The following is a 13,259-nucleotide window of genomic DNA, read 5'->3' as shown; positions in this document are numbered from 1 at the left end:
TGTGTGTGACGTCACGACGCATTTGCCGCGACCGGAACCGATAAGCGGAATCGTTAAGCAGGCTTGCTAATGATTCCAAGGAATCGGTTGACTCGGAACCGGTTCTGAACAAGAACCGGTTCTCGATTCCCATCCCTACTGTTGTTGAAGCTTGTCATTCCAGTCTTCAGAGATCTATAGCGTCTTCCAGAGGGCCGAAGTTGGAAGAGATCATGGCTCGGATGTGAGGTGTCCCTGATGATCTTGTTTGCTCGGTTCAAGCTGCGTTCAAGATACAGAGAGTGGATTGATGGAAGGTCACAACCAGTGATGTTGGAGGCTTTGGTGACTGACAACTCCCTAATTGGTAACCCTTCCTTTTACAGTCCCCTAATTACTAGGTATTTACCCGGTACATACATGCTAAATCATAGTGTATTACTGGGTAATTACCACTGGTAATAAGAAGGTAAATACAGAGGTAGTTACCCGGTAAATCATAGTGTATCACTGGGTAATTACCACTGGTAATAAGAAGGTAAATACAGAGGAATTATCCGGTAAATTATAGCGTATTACCGTGTAATTACCACTGGTAATAAGAAGGTAAATACAGAGGAATTACAGCTGAAGTACTGAGTAAAACCTCCACTATTACCCATCAACTCAACTAAGTAACGGGTAGTTGTAACTGTTTTAGGTTGGTAATAACTCTGATATTGTGTACTTCCTAGGAAATTAGGCGACCAATTCTTAGAAACACCTATTGATTCAAGTTACAATTGTAGTTATCCAAGGTTTATGTTGGTAACAGCCCAAGTTTAATTATGTACTATCTAGAAATTAGCAGAGTACTTTCCAATAAATTACTTATTCTTAGTTATTATTCATAGCTACACCCATTTAGAAAGGGTTTATTCGATTTACCACTATGGAATTACTTACCTGGTAACAACCTCAGCAGGAGCAGTTTTCCTCTAGTGTCATGGTACATCTTAACTACTGGGTACGAAGCCGTTTGTTTCCATGGTATTACCAGGTTTTTACCATATAATTTATAATGGATACATTCCATTGTCCATGCAGTCAACACAAACTTGTACAATGTCCGTTCTGCGACGTTACCAAGTAAAACACGACAATTTACCCAGTAAGTAAGCTGAAACTGTACTGTAAAAGGAAGCCTTGTTTGTTTCCATGGTATTACCAGGTTCATACCATATAATTTGTAATACATTATTCCCTTTTCCATGCAGTCAACACAAACTTGTACCATGTTTGTTCTGCGACGTTACTAAATAAAACATGACAATTTACCCACTAAGTAAGCTGAAACTGTAGTGTAAAAGGAAGCCTTGTTTGTTTCCATGGTATTACCAGGCTCTAATCATATAAGTTATAACTGGTTATTCCATGCAATCAACACAAACTTGTACCATATATGTTCTGCAACGTCGCTCACCAGTAGTTAAGCATTTTAACTGTTGTTATAAAATCCCAAACCACTGTTGATGAAAGGCATATTAAAATTAAACAAAATCAAAGGCTTATCTTTCAAACAATGCATATCTCAAAAACAGGCACTGAACACTGAAAAGATCGGACAAAAAAAAGAGCCTCCCACATCAACTCAATTTAAATGTTACTGATGTTGTTTTGTTAAAACACATGACAGTGTTATGGCAAGTGACCACAATGAAGACTGCTTCAACCTCTACAATTTGAATAAGTGGCAAATGCCATGCAGCAATCTGCCCATGGGAGCATCTTTGTGGTCATTCGCAAACCAATGAGTCCACTCGATGAATGAGAGATGGCTCTTTAGTGTCCTCTCTGTGAGGTATCCCTGCAGTCTCCACATCTGGGATTTGTAGGCTGACCAAGGCCTGACCAGGTACCCCCAAATCTCCGCTTCCATACTGTAAAAAAGAATCAGAAGACAAGAAAATAAACATTAGGACTGTCAATTAATGAACATTTCTAGAGCATGTAAAACTCAAAGATTATTTTGTTTATCAGTTAAGAAAGGATGCTGGTCCTCTGGCCATTGTGTTCGGTCATATTAAAAAGAGAAAAAGGCATAGCCATAAATACAGTTACTAGGACCAACCCGGTATCACGCGATTTCGTGCTCGCGCGCACAAACGTTAATCTATTGAATCGTGTTCCAGAGCACGATAGTCCGACTTTTTTCGTGCTACACAGAACGAAAGTAAACCAATACATTCTGAATGGGAGTGTTCTCAGACAATTAACATGCTCCACAAAACGCTACGAGAGAGAGAGAGAAAGAGGGAGAGGGAGGGACAAAGAGAGAGAGCGAGAGAGAGGCTTCAGAAAGGGTGTGCGCAGATAGTACAGTGCACCCTAGTTATGTTTATGCCAAAACCACAAATGCTATATATATAGGCTATATATATATTGCCTAATTATATATATTGCCTATATATATCTATATATATATAGGCTATATATATAATTAGGTTATAATTATATTATTTAGCGTGTAATGAGACAATCTATAGCCAAATTGTCGAAGATGCCCGAGAATCTCCGGAAATATCAGCATTGGAAATCGGCGAATCAGACCCATACCCATAAACCTATACAGAAAGATGTCATCTCTAGCGGGAGAGAACATTTGCGGTGCTGGTTTGTGTCACGTAAGTACAGGGCTCTCAAGTCTCATGCATTCGGCGTGAGACACACGCAATTCAACCCATGCACACGCTCAAACCCGGTCTCACGAAAATACGTGACACTGTCACGTTATTTAATCTATTGAAAAGTGATCAGGGACACGTATTTTCTGAATTTTGTATTTCAATTGGAAGTATTTGTCGTAGCTCCGTACAGATCATTCATTGTTGAAAATTGTCTGTGATAACTAACAAATGACAGCTTTTGGCCACCCATTTCTACTTTCACCTTTGATTCTGAGAAATTGTGACAATTCACGGATACATTAAATGCAGGTGCGCTGCTCTGTATGCAAACCGCGAAGGAAAAAAGGGTAGCTGCTTCATCTGTTCGTTTTAGAATTGTATGTCTTGATGTTTATTTTATCTAGCCATCTATTCTCTTGTTTTTGGCTATGTGAATAAAAGTCTGCGTCGATGCCTCGCAAGTCCAGTGTCACGAGCGGACGTTGCCATGACATCTAGAAATCATACCGTATTTAATGGGTTATCATTAATATTGATGTGTAGGGGTTGATTATAACTCGTGAATAATATTGTTTAGAACAATAATAATAAATTAAATTTATATAGCGCCTTTCAAGGTACCCAAGGTCGCTTTACAAGAGGTGTACACAGGGGGGGGGGGGCAGGTTAAAGGCCATAGGCCTCTAAGAAGAGGTGTGCCTTCAGGAGCTTTTTGAAGGACTCCACTGAAGTGGCACAGCGGGTATGGAGGGGGAGCAGATTCCACAGAGTGGGGGCAGAGGCGCAGAAGGCCCTGTCCCCAAAGGTCTTGAGTCTGGTGCGGGGGGTTTCCAGCTGGTCCTTAGCAGAGGACCTGAGGGACCGCAGGGGGGTGTAGGGATGGAGGAGGTCAGAGAGGTAACGGGGGGCCAGAGCATGCAGGGACTTGTAGGTGAGTAGGAGGATTTTAAACTTGATCCGGGACTTAACAGGTAACCAGTGGAGTTGCATCAGGATGGGGGTGATGTGCTGCCAGGGCTTAGTGCCAGTTAAAACCCTGGCAGCTGAGTTCTGAACATATTGCAGTCGGTCCAAGGTTTTGGAGGGGAGACTTGTGAGGATGGAATTACAATAGTCCAGACGGGTGGAGATGAAGCAGTGGATGAGTGTTTCAGTGACTGAGTCTGAGAGTGAGGGTCGGAGTCTTGCAATGTTTCTCAGATGGAAGAATGCAGATTTTGTGGTGTTGTTGATATGATATATACCACGTCTGGGGGAATACTCGTATTGTGATTGGCTGCAGGGCGTGCATTAACCCCTGATATAGGCCTACAGACACCTGCTAAGTAGTTCCAGTCAGATTCTCTGCCCGAGCCCGAGCCCGACACGGGCCGGGTCGGGCCGATATTTCCCACCACTATCCTCGGGCCGGGCCTTAAGATCGAGCGTTTTTATTTTTATTTTATCAGGTAACCCTTCCTTTTACAGTCCCCTAATTACTAGGTATTTACCCGGTACATGCATGGTAAATCATAGTGTATTACTGGGTAATTACCACTGGTAATAAGAAGGTATATACAGAGGTAGTTACCCGGTAAATACATGGTAAATCATAGTTTATTACTGGGTAATTACCACTGGTAATAAGAAGGTAAATACAGAGGAATTATCCGGTAAATTATAGTGTATTACTGTGTAATTACCACTGGTAATAAGAGGGTAAATACAGAGGAATTACAGCTGATGTACCAAGTAAAACCTTCACTATTACCCATCAACTCAACTAAGTAGCGTGTAGTTGTGACTGTTTAAGGTTGGTAATAACTCCGATATTGTGTACTTCCTAGGAAATTAGGCAACCAATTCTTAGAAACACCCATTATCCAAGGTTTATGTTGGTAACAGCCCAAATTTAATGATGTACTATCTAGAAATTAGCATAGTACTTTAAAATAAAATACTTTTTCTGAGTTATTATTCATAGCTACACCCATTTAGAAAGGGTTTATTCGATTTACCACTATGGAATTACTTACCTGGTAACAACCTCTGCAGGAATCTGTTTTCCTCTAGTGTCATGGTACATCTTCTTAAATACTGGGTACGAAGCCGTTTGTTTCCATGGTATTACCAGGTTCTTACCATATAATTCATAATAGATACATTCCATTATCCATGCAGTCAACACAAACTTGTACCATGTACGTTCCGCGACGTTACCAAGTAAAACACGACAATTTACCCAGTAATTAAGCTGAAACTGTACTGTAAAAGGAAGCCTTGTTTGTTTACATGGTATTACCAGGTTCTTACCATATAATTTGTAATACATTATTCCCTTTTCCATGCAATCAACACAAACTTGTACCATGTACGTTCTTCGACATTACCAAGTAAAACACGACAATTTACCCAGTAATTAAGCTGAAACTGTACTGTAAAAGGAAGCCTCGTTTGTTTCCATGGTATTACCAGGTTCTTACCATATAATTTGTAATACATTATTCCCTTTTCCATGCAGTCAACACAAACTTGTACCATGTACGTTCTGCGACGTTACCACGTAAAACACGACAATTTACCCAGTAATTAAGCTGAAACTGTACTGTAAAAGGAAGCCTTGTTTGTTTCCATGGTATTACCATGTTCTTACCATATAATTTGTAATACATTATTCCCTTTTACATGCAGTCAACACAAACTTGTACCATGTACGTTCTGCGACGTTACCAAGTAAAACACGACAATTTACCCAGTAATTAAGCTGAAACTGTACTGTAAAAGGAAGCCTTGTTTGTTTCCATGGTATTACCAGGTTCTTACCATATAATTTGTAATATATTATTCCCTTTTCCATGCAGTCAACACAAATTTGTACCATGTACGTTCTGCGACGTTACCAAGTAAAACACGACAATTTACCCAGCAATTAAGCTGAAACTGCACTGTAAAAGGAAGCCTTGTTTGTTTCCATGGTATTACCAGGTTCTTACCATATAATTTGTAATACATTATTCCCTTTTCCATGCAGTCAACACAAACTTGTACCATGTACGTTCTGCGACGTTACCAAGTAAAACACGACAATTTACCCAGTAAGTTAGCTGAAACTGTACTGTAAAAGGAAGCCTTGTTTGTTTCCATGGTATTACCAGGCTCTTACCATACAAGTTGTAACTGGTTATTCCCTTCTCCATGCAATCAACACAAACCATATATGTTCTGCAACATCGTTCACCAGTAGTTAAGCACTTTAATTGTTGTTATAAAACCCCAATCCACTGTTGATGAAAGGCATATTAAAATTAAACAAAATCAAAGGCTTATCTTTCAAACAATGCATATCTCACAAACAAGCACTGAACACTGAAGAAATCAGACAAAAAAAAGAGCCGTCTGCATCAACTCAATTTAAATGTTACTGATGGTGTTTTCATAAAACACATGACAGTGTTATCGCAAGTGACAACAAGGAAGACTGCTTCAACCTGTACAATTTGAATAAGTGGTGAATGCCATGCAGCAATCTGCCTATGGGAGCATCTTTGTGGTCATTCGCAAACCAATGAGTCCACTCGATGAATGAGAGATGACTCTTTAGTGTCTTCTCTGTGAGGTATCCCTGCAGTCTCCACATCTGGGATTTGAAGGCTGACCAAGACCTGACCAGGTACCTCCAAATCTCCCCTTCCATACTGTAATAAAGAATCAGAAGACAAGAAAATAAACATTAGGACTGTCAATTAATGAACATTTCTAGAACATGTAGAACTCAAAGAATATTTTGTTTATCAGTTAAGAAAGGATGCTGGTCCTCTGGCCATTGTGTTTGGTCATATTGAAAAGAGAAAAAGGCATAGCCATAAATACAGTTAATAGGACGGGAGGGGACAGGCTGTTAGCTCCGGTTAGCCATTTAGCATCGAGCTAGCGGAGCTTCTGTCATTCAAATAACTCGGACATGTTGTTTAAAAACTATAACATCGAATTTATTAAAATATCCGGATTTAAACGGGCTCTCTCCCATAAGTACAGTTAATAGGACGGGAAGAGACAGGCTCTGTTAGCCCCGGTTAGCGCGATGCTAAAGAGAAGCTCTACAGGAGCATGCCACCTCAACAGGTGCAAGTTAGCCTCCGGTTTGATATTCGGTTTACCACCCAATCGGATTCATCAACATAAGTGCAATACATTACGGGCTTAGTATGTTGAGGACGGTTTAGGACACCGTATCGCGAAAAATCACAAACACATGTTGGCGCCATCAATGTCTGTGCAACAACGTCATTTACGTTCTGGCTGCTACCTGTTTTAGGGACCATCAACAAATTACACTCACCGATAGGTGGCAGAGACGTTACCATGGAATTGTTTCAGGAAATTAATCACACAAATATATTGCAATATAGTTAATCATAATGCAGTTAATAGTTTAATATTCGAAAAAAAATCGACTAAACTATATTTGAAATTATTAATTGCATTCCGTTTAACAATAATGCAATATATTAGCAAAGTTACCTGCAGTAAGTAGCAGACCACCATTGGCAACTACTACTACAATCAGGTGACAAAATGTATTTTTTAGTGATTTTTATATTATTTTATATGATTTATTTCCAGAAACAATTCCATGGTAACGTCTCTTCCACCAGTCGGTATGTGTAACTTGTTGACGGTCCCTAAAACAGGTAGCAGCCAGAACGTAAATGACGTTGTTGCACAGACATCGATGGCGACAACATGTGTTTGTGATTTTCGCGATGCACCGTCCTCAACATACTAAGCCCGTAATGTATTGCACTTATGTTGATGAATCCGATTGGGTGGTAAACCGAATATCTGGCGAATATCAAACCGGAGGCTAACTTGCACCTGTTGAGGTGGCATGCTCCGGTAGAGCTGCTCTTTAGCATCGCGCTAACCGGGGCTAACAGAGTCTCTTCCCGTCCTATTAACTGTACTTATGGGAGAGAGCCCGATTAAATCCGGATATTTTAATAAAGTTGGTGTTATAGGTTTTAAACAACATGTCCGAGTTATTTGAATGACAGAAGCTCCGCTAGCTCGATGCTAAAGTGCTAACCGGAGCTAACAGCCTCTCCCCTCCCGTCCTATTAACTGTATTTATGGCTATGCCTTTTTCTCTTTTCAATATGACCAAACACAATGGCCAGAGGACCAGCATCATTTTTTAACTAATAAACAAAATAATCTTTGAGTTCTACATGTTCTAGAAATGTTCATTAATTGACAGTCCTAATGTTTATTTTCTTGTCTTCTGATTCTTTATTGCAGTATGGAAGGGGAGATTTGGAGGTACCTGGTCAGGTCTTGGTCAGCCTTCAAATCCCAGATGTGGAAACTGCAGGGATACCTCACAGAGAAGACACTAAAGAGTCAACTCTCATTCATCGAGTGGACTCATTGGTTTGGGAATTATCACAAAGATGCTCCCATAGGCAGATTGCTGCATGGCATGCACCGCTTATTCAAATTGAAGAGGTTGAAGCAGTCTTCCTTGTGGTCACTTGCCATAACAATGTCATGTGTTTTATGAAAACACCATCAGTAACATTTAAATTGAGTTAATGTGGACGGCACTTTTTTTTGTCCGATTTCTTCAGTGTTCAGTGCCTGTTTGTGAGATATGCATTGTTTGAAAGATAAGCCTTTGATTTTGTTTAATTTTAATATGCCTTTCATCAACAGTGGTTTGGGGTTTTATACCAACAATTAAAGTGCTTAACTACTGGTGAACGATGTTGCAGAACATATATGGTTTGTGTTGATTGCATGGAAAAGGGAATAACCAGTTACAACTTATATGGTAAGAGCCTGGTAATACCATGGAAACAAACTAGGCTTCCTTTTACACTACAGTTTCAGCTTACTTACTGGGTAAATTGTCGTGTTTTACTTGGTAACGTCGCAGAACGTACATGGTACAAGTCTGTTGACTGCATGTAAAAGGGAATAATGTATTACAAATTATACGGTAAGAACCTGGTAATACCAAGGAAATAAACGAGGCTTCCTTTAACAGTACAGTTTCAGCTTAATTACTGGGTAAATTGTCGTGTTTTACTTGGTAACGTCGCAGAACGTACATGGTACAAGTTTGTGTTGACTGCATAGGAAAGGGAATAATGTATTACAAATTATATGGTAAGAACCTGGTAATACCATGGAAACAAACGAGGCTACCTTTTACAGTACAGTTTCAGCTTAATTACTGGGTAAATTGACGTGTTTTACTTGGTAACGTCGCAGAACGTACATGGTACAAGTTTGTGTTGACTGCATGGAAAAGGGAATAATGTATTACAAATTATCTGGTAAGAACCTGGTAATACCATGGAAACAAACGAGGCTTCCTTTTACAGTACAGTTTCAGCTTAATTACTGGGTAAATTGACGTGTTTTACTTGGTAACGTCGCAGAACGTACATGGTACAAGTTTGTGTTGACTGCATGGAAAAGGGAATAATGTGTTACAAATTATATGGTAAGAACCTGGTAATACCATGGAAACAAACGAGGCTTCCTTTTACAGTACAGTTTCAGCTTAATTACTGGGTAATTTGTCGTGTTTTACTTGGTAACGTCGCAGAACGTACATGGTACAAGTTTGTGTTGATTGCATGGAAGAGAGAATAATGTATTACAAATTATATGGTAAGAACCTGGTAATACCATGGAAACAAACGAGGCTTCCTTTTACAGTACAGTTTCAGCTTAATTACTGGGTAAATTGTCGTGTTTTACTTGGTAACGTCGCAGAACGTACATGGTACAAGTTTGTGTTGACTGCATGGAAAAGGGAATAATGTCTTACAAATTATATGGTAAGAACCTGGTAATACCATGGAAACAAACGAGGCTTCCTTTTACAGTACAGTTTCAGCTTAATTACTGGGTAAATTGTCGTGTTTTACTTGGTAACGTCGCAGAATGTACATGGTAAAAGTTTGTGTTGACTAGATGGAAAAGGGAATAATGTATTACAAATTATATGGTAAGAACATGGTAATACCATGGAAACAAACGAGGCTTCCTTTTACAGTACAGTTTCAGCTTAATTACTGGGTAAATTGTCGTTTTTTACTTGGTAACGTCGCAGAACGTACATGGTACAAGTTTGTGTTGACTGCATGGATAATGGAATGTATCTGTTATAAATTATATGGTAAGAACCTGGTAATACCATGGAAACAAACGGCTTCGTACCCAGTATTTAAGAAGATGTACCATGACACTAGAGGAAAACAGATTCCTGCAGAGGTTGTTACCAGGTAAGTAATTCCATAGTGGTAAATCGAATAAACCCTTTCTAGATGGGTGTAGCTATGAATAATAACTAAGAAAAAGTATTTTATTGTAAAGTACTATGCTAATTTCTAGATTGTACATCATTAAATTTGGGCTGTTGCCAACATAAACCTTGGATAATAGGTGTTTCTAAGAATTGGTTGCCTAATTTCGTAGGAAGTACACATTATCGGAGTTATTACCAACCTAAAATAGTTACAACTACACGCTACTTAGTTGAGTTGATGGGTAATAGTGAAGGTTTTACTTGGTACATCAGCTGTAATTCCTCTATTTACCCTCTTATTACCAGTGGTAATTACACAGTAATACACTATAATTTACCGGATAATTCCTCTGTATTTACCTTATTACCAGTGGTAATTACCCAGTAATACACTATGATTTACCATGTATTTACCGGGTAACTACCTCTGTATTTACCTTCTTATTACCAGTGGTAATTACCCAGTAATACACTATAATTTACCATGTATGTACCGGGTAAATACCTAGTAATTAGGGGACTGTAAAAGGAAGGGTTACCAAATAGGGTAACACTTTACAATAAGGTACGCAAAAACGTGGGTAGTTACTGAGGAATGAATGAGTAACGAATGATGAACGACCAGGGGGCCCTAACAGGGCCCTAAGTGAGTTACTCAGTAACTACTGCAGAGTTACTGGTAAACAGACTAGGGGACTACTGTATTCGTTACTGAGTAACGAATGATGAACAACCAGGGCCCTAACAGGGCCCTAAATGAGTTGCTCAGTAACTACTGATGAGTTACTGGTAAACAGACTAGGGGATACTGTATTAATTAATCATTCTGTGAATTAGCAAACTGACCAATTGATTATGAAACCAACTGAATTTTCCTGGGATTTCACAATTAGTTATTAAATTAACAAGACACAGACGGGATGATTGTCGTATTTTAATAAAGATATTCACTATACATACACACAATACATACATTAATATTCACATTAAAGGTTTATTACGTGGCATTAGTAATGTTGAAGGCTTAAAAGCAATTGTCCACCGCTGCAGGGCACGCTTTAAACCTGCCGCCCTTGGTTTCAAGCGCTGTCGAGGGCTGGCTTGGGTCCCACACTGGATCGACTGGTAGAGCTGGATCTGACTGATGATGAGTTGTTACTCATTCGCGAACCATTGGTTCACAAGTAGTTAAGCTTTTTGAACCATGCGTTCACCAGTAGTTAAGCTTTTTGAACCATTCGTTTACCAGTAGTGAAGCTTTTTGTGTACCTTCATGTAAAGTAATGCATCATACTGAGTTGTTACTCTTTCGCGAACCATTCGTTCACCAGTAGTTAAGCTTTTTCAACCAATCGTTTACCAGTAGCGAAGCTTTTTTAATCATTCGTTTACCAGTAGTGAAGCTTTTTGTGTACCTTCATGTAAAGTAATGCATCATACTGAGTTGTTACTCTTTCGCGAACCATTGGTTCACCAGTAGTTAAGCTTTTGGAATCATTCGTTTACCAGTAGCGAAGCTTTTTTAATCATTTGTTTACCAGTAGTGAAGCTTTTTGTGTACCTTCATGTAAAGTAATGCATCATACTGAGTTGTTACTCTTTCGCGAACCATTCGTTCACCAGGGGGGTATACCACGAAGCTCGCTGAACATACCCAGGCTTTCTTGGGAAAACCTGGCTCGACAGAGCCGCAACTCGCAATCAGAGTTAAATGGTACCACGAAGCTCACTTTAGATTCATTTAGTTGAACCAGGTTTTCCGCTTTAGGTTCAGTGCGCGTTCACGTGAAAGGGTCGTTTTTTGCGTCATTTTTCTCACCTTTACGATAGATCAAGCAGTCTATATGAGTATAAGTGAAAAGATTCTGCACATTGTCTGTAAAATAACTATGCCAAATGCAGAATTGTTTGCCATTAATCCAAATAGAATGATGATGATTTAAAAATGCATAAGCAACGTCCATCCTGCCTTATTCTATCATTTAGGGAATTCACTTTAAGTACACCCTATTTAAGAAATGTATCGCATGTTTTCGACCGCTGAGAGGTAGCGGCTGTAGCGTAGTGGATTAGTATAAGACCCAAACGCCAGCGACCGGGGTTCAAATTCGCCGGTCTATCATCATGCATTTTACCCCCATAGATGTGGTGCCAGCACAGCCTTGAAAATATGGGTTCAAGTTCGAAATAAGCACAAAAATGTAATTCCTTAAGCTTTAGTGAATAAGTATTCCATATCCATGAGAATTGGGACTTTTTAAGCTTCACATAAATTCGCGTCACTTGGCAGTCGAACCCCCCGCGCAGAAATTCAAGACTGACGCGCTACCTCCACTCTAGCACTCTGTCACGGAGACACAATGCGCAACAGTAATAATTGTCTACATAAGGTCCAAAAAGACGATCAAATAACGAACACCCTCTGATGAGAATCTGTATCTCTCATGAAGAACCCCAATTTCGTTGTTTGCACAATGACAATAAAGTCTGAAATCTGAATATCGTCAGACAATGTCAAGGGATCGGTTCTGTCCCGTAAAACCCTCTGTCTCCGGAGAGACGCCTGTACGAGAAGTGCGCCGGGGTCCACGGGAACACCCACAAATGGTGACGCCATTGTCAGAGGAGGGGCTAGGAAGCTGCGCACGCCGATTTAAGTAGCCGATCTCCGGCTAGACTAAGCCAAAAAACTGCCCCCGACCAGGTTTGGTTGCGAGCATAAGTCACCATGGTGATACAGCGACGCTAAAAGAGATCGACTTTCGTGGTACAACTAACCCAGGCTTGGAGCTCAACATACCTCGCTAACCCTCTAAGCGAGCTTCGTGGTACAGGGCACAGTAGTTAAGCTTTTTCAACCATTCGTTTACCAGTAGCGAAGCTTTTTTAATCATTTGTTTACCAGTAGTGAAGCTTTTTGTGTACCTTCATGGAAAGTAATGCATCATACTGAGTTGTTACTCTTTCGCAAACGATTCGTTCAACAGTAGTTAAGCTTTTTCAACCATTCGTTTACCAGTAGCGAAGCTTTTTTAATCATTTGTTTACCAGTAGTGAAGCACTTTAGGGTTATTTATAAAACGCCAAACCACTGTTGATGACAATGAGGGATCTACAGCCACTTTAGTTAAACATTTATAACTTAATAATAACATAATAACAAGGTAATACAGAAAATATTAACAATTTAAAACACAAACAGAAACAAAAAAAGGCATTTTAAAATGGAACAAAAATAAAGGCTGCACATTTAACAGGGCATTTCTCAAGAACAATGAACACTGAAAAAACCGAACAAAAAAAAGAGCTGTCTACAT

This window comes from Gadus morhua, chromosome 4 (genome assembly GCF_902167405.1).
Source record: "Gadus morhua chromosome 4, gadMor3.0, whole genome shotgun sequence".
Classification (NCBI taxonomy): Eukaryota; Metazoa; Chordata; class Actinopteri; order Gadiformes; family Gadidae; genus Gadus; species Gadus morhua.
The sequence above is the reverse complement of the archived record's forward strand: the minus strand, read 5'-3'. Positions refer to the sequence as shown.